The sequence below is a fragment of the Brachyhypopomus gauderio genome, chromosome 9 (genome assembly GCF_052324685.1).
Source record: "Brachyhypopomus gauderio isolate BG-103 chromosome 9, BGAUD_0.2, whole genome shotgun sequence".
NCBI classification, from domain to species: Eukaryota; Metazoa; Chordata; class Actinopteri; order Gymnotiformes; family Hypopomidae; genus Brachyhypopomus; species Brachyhypopomus gauderio.
The window spans coordinates 3,524,082-3,528,598 of NC_135219.1; the positions used below are offsets into that span (position 1 = coordinate 3,524,082).

The window sequence follows — 4,517 nt, forward strand, 5'->3', positions numbered from 1 at the left end:
AAATAGCATAATTATAGCTAGTTTAATAAAATCTTTTAAGTAGTAGGAATTCTAATTATGCGTCCATTAATTTTACAGGGAAACGTATTCTGCATATGCAGATTTGTCCTAATAAACATTTAAATGGCACCATCATTGATTGTTCTCTGATATCCCGGACAGGAAACTAAAGCGTGCTTCATAAAATATATTAGATTTATGTTTTCCACACGGAAATCCTTCATTATTTCGCTAAAACTAATAAAGTTTTATTTTAGATTCTAATTTGATTCCTTATTTATAGTCCAAGAGCAACTGAAACCGCTTAAAAATACCTGACAGTAACGATTATACTCGGGTCGGGATATAATATGCACCAGAATGTTAAGATCATATTCGGGTCGGGATATAAAATAGTTTGCTCCAGATTATAATGATTACTTCTCGTGTTTTTTCCTCCTCAGAAAGCTGTATTCTTGAGTTTACTGTGGGAAAATATGTTTGAAGACTGAGAAGATCGTATTTCTTACCACAGTAGGCGTTCTGTTAAACTCACTATCTAATGACATAAATGATGGAAAATCATTTATTATTGAGTTTATGGAGGATATAAACCTGGTAATCCATGACACAGAAGCTTCCACGTGTTTAGATTTGTATTTGCATTTTGAGCTGTTTTTGTGTCCATTCCCGTATCCTTTACGGACTCTGCCCCATTGCCTGTCCTAATGACCTCAGTAAAGTTTCACTGCACAGCGAAGCGTTTATCTCGCCGCTACTCACAAACGAATAGACTGCAATCTCAAACAGAATATTGCATTCTTATAATTTTTGTAATAATAGTAATAATCCGCGTTACTACACCACACTTTAATCTTACAATCTGATGCCCCCCCCCAAAAAAGAGAATCGTTATCTGAAACATGTTTTAAGTGGCACTGTCTCGGTCTCGGGGTTAAACTCAGGCGATTGTTTCTGCTACGACAAATTCATCAACATTATTTAAGTAGCGTACAGGTGCACATGGCTGACAAATAAATATTAATATATTAATATAAATGGTTTATAGATGTCTAGGAAAGACTCATTTATACTACTGAAAAAAATCGCAGAAAAAGTTTTGTCTTTTTCCACAAAAACAGTACATTTAATTCAAGTGTTCCCCAGCACAAATACATAAGAAAGGAGTCATTATATTCCTCTTTCTCTCCCCCTCTCTCTCTTTTGCTCTCTCTCTCTCTCTTTTCACGTGTTGCCTCTGTGTGTTTAGAGTGGTAGATGGAGTCTCGAGTTCTCTCCCACTTTCCAAAGCGGGGGTGGAGGAGAGCAGTACACAACTCCATCACCAGACGACACAGCACAGCTAGCTACGCTGACACGGAAGAAAGGAGAGAGACTGAGAGAGCAAAAGACCGAGAAGGAGGAGAGACTGATGGATCTAACCAACCAAATAAACAACAGAAAGTAGGACACGGCTGCGGTCAATAAATATTGAGCAACAATGATCATATCATATAAAAAGGGGAAAAAAAAGATAACAGTACAGTCAGACCAAACTGAAGCCAAAGGGATACATGGTAGGATTTTTTGCAGCGAGGAATGTTGGGTAATGTAGTTTTTGCTGCCAAGGATAAAGCAAGTTACATATCAGTGCACAGAACCTTCAGAATGAAACATGTGTCCAGTATAACAGAATGACTTTCTCATTGAGACACTCATACTACAGTGATGTCTAGGCTAAAACACATGAATTTCTCCATTTTATTCTTTTTTTTCTACTTTTACATCTTCATCAAGTACAAAGTTAAAATGCATTTGTTAATATATTCATAAAAGAGTAAAATAATAGTGCTTTTTCATTACTACGACAACATAAAAACAGTCATTGTCAAGACTGGTCAATTCTTAATTCCAACAATATATTTCACGTAATTTTTTTTTTCCTAATTTAAGAATAAATTGTATAGCACCTTTTGAAACGCTTTCACTCGAGATCCTAAAGATTTGCTTCCTAAAATAACCTTATAAAGGAACTCCTCCTTTAAAGCTGTCAACTGGTTATTGGTAGGCTCTCAATTCACCACCTGTCAATCGCCCTCTCCTTTTAGACAATTCATAAATACATAAAGAAAGAAGAAAAATCTCTGGGCGTGGCATCAGATTGACACACCCCCATCATCACCACCTCACAGCTTATTATAATTAAGCTCCACCTTTCCCCAGTCTCCTATACTCACAACAGCTATGCTAACACTATCATACATCAGCCTATGATCACACCAAAATTACCCTAAACGAATTTAAAAACACACCCAGCGCACAAAACATGATTGAATGCTAAAAAAAGGCAAACATTTCTATGTACAGTTCCTGTAGCGCTGAACTCGGAGCTAGACTGACAGGAATCCCGGCTGGGTTTTGTGTTGCGGGACTGAGCCGTGTTTGGAGCGGACACGTGGGCAGAGTTTCCTCTGGACAAGCCGAGCCCACGCTGATGTTCAGGGCACAGAAGACTCAACACAGCGGCTCATACTGTAAGCCTACACTTAGACACCTTTGCTCAAAGCCAGGTTCATCTACAGATTACATCCCTGCTCGGAGTCAATCCTCTGGACAACAGTTAAGAGCAGTTATGGATGTTGGAGGACCAATATTTCAACTATCACCTTGGGAAATACAATTATTTGTCAATACAATTTAGTCCAGGATTAGGGATAATCTGTGTCTGCAAAATGGCCCAAGAAACGCTTTTATAGTCTGGGTTTAAATCAGGCGTGGCAGACTAACCTGCCTTGGCTGTGTGAGTCTACAATGATGCCTTTTAAAATTTACCTTGGGGGGGAAAAAAAACTACTTCAGCTAGTAAGAATGCTTCTGTAAGCACCAGGATATTTCGTCATCCTCTGATTTGAAAGAGGAACACGACAGCACAAAGAGAATACAGTAATCCAGGTTGTTGTCTGGACTGTAATCTGGAAGGTGTGTGCACATTAATCAGCACCTACACACCATGAGAGGCCACGCCCACCAAAGTAATGGAATTCTGGGAGCACCATGTGACCAGTTATCATGACATCACGCAGAGAGGCCACTATCCCAGAATCCCAGGAGCACAGAACCAGAATCTTGCACCATGTGGACCAAAAACGTGGATTTGCACGTCCAGAATTGCAGATCAGTATAAACAAAATGGTATTGATAAAAACAGTGGGTGCGTGGGTTAGCATGCAGGCTAACGCTAGCCTGATTCTTACTCACAGTTCAAACCAATAACAAAGTAAGAAAGTGCATTAAAGAGGGAGGGAGATGAAGAACAGGAAGGAAGAGAGGGAAAGAAAGTGAGTGAGATAGAAAGAGGGAAGGGAAGAAAGAATTGGAAAAGCACCCTGGAGAGATTTTCCAGTTTCCTTAGACAGAGAAAAGCAGAACATAGGTGGTTAGACACACACACACACACACACACACATACACACACACACACACACACACACACACACACACACACACACACACACGCGCACACACACACGCACACGCACACACACTCGCGTTCATGCGCTCAAACACCTCAGTACAGTAAAAATGGTGGTATTTGACAAGACCTTCTAGTTTAGTTTACAGTAGAAATTAATTCAGCTGGTGGTTGCTAGAATCACCACAGTGATTTGTGGAAGGATTTGAGTTTTTTCTTTTTTTCTTGCTGCTGCTCCCTGTAGGTTTGGAGGGGGATTGCAGCAGGGAACTCTGAGATAGGTCTGTAGATTAGAGCATTCTCACTGAATACCTGTCAGAGCTTACGCAGTATTGCATCACATTCTGTAAGATAGAAGACTCGAACATGAACAGAATGAGCCTGCTGAATGAAGACGTACTCGTCTCCTTCATGTGTGGTGACCTACAGCTCTGGCTCAAGCATGTTATACACCTTCTCTGTGAGTTTTTGGTTGGCATGTTACATTGCTCTCTCTTTCTGTGTGTTATAGAAATTGTGTGTGTGAGTATGTGTTTGTTATCACTCTCTCTGTCTGTGTAACCCCAGCAGTAAGGCCTCGTAAGTGTGGCTGTGCGTTGGTATTGCTGAGACGGAGAAGGAAAAGAGAATAAAGAAGGTGAGATAGAGAGACAGAGGGGAGGAGAGAGGCAGAGAGAGGCAGAGAGAGAGAGAGAGAGAGAGAGAGAGAGAGCACCATTAGTTGTATCACTACTTTGACAGCAGGTTAGAAGCACGGTAGGTGTACAGTAGAGTAGTATAGTACCATGGTGAAACTGTTCAACTGTAAACACTGTGTTAGCTGATTTGTGTTTTCAAGCACAAGGCTTCCCTCTCACATGTTAGAGTGTGTGTGTGTGTGTGTGTGTGTGTGTGTGTGTGTGTGTGTGTGCTCTGTATCCCAGGATTGCACCTCTTGAAAATAGGGCTTAAAGGATGTGGAAGAATACCTGGGAAGTGTGCATGGTGTTTGACTCTGAAAAATGCCTTAACCCTCCCACCACCCAGACTGCTTTGTGCTCAAAGAGACTACTGCCCTCACACACAC

The 4,517-nt window shown here is 40.8% G+C and overlaps 1 protein-coding gene across 6 annotated transcripts in view; it reads right to left on the reverse strand.

The window, feature by feature from the left end:
- Nucleotides 1–1,103: 1,103 nt before the first annotated feature.
- The window catches only part of dnmt3aa (DNA (cytosine-5-)-methyltransferase 3 alpha a), a 57,693-nt gene continuing 54,279 nt past the window's right edge, over nucleotides 1,104–4,517 (reverse strand). For all 6 annotated transcript variants that reach the window (XM_077016505.1, XM_077016503.1, XM_077016504.1 and 3 more), the window contains one exon: nucleotides 1,104–4,517. This exon is cut by the window's right edge and continues 579 nt beyond it. The gene's annotated coding sequence lies outside the window, so the exon portion shown is untranslated.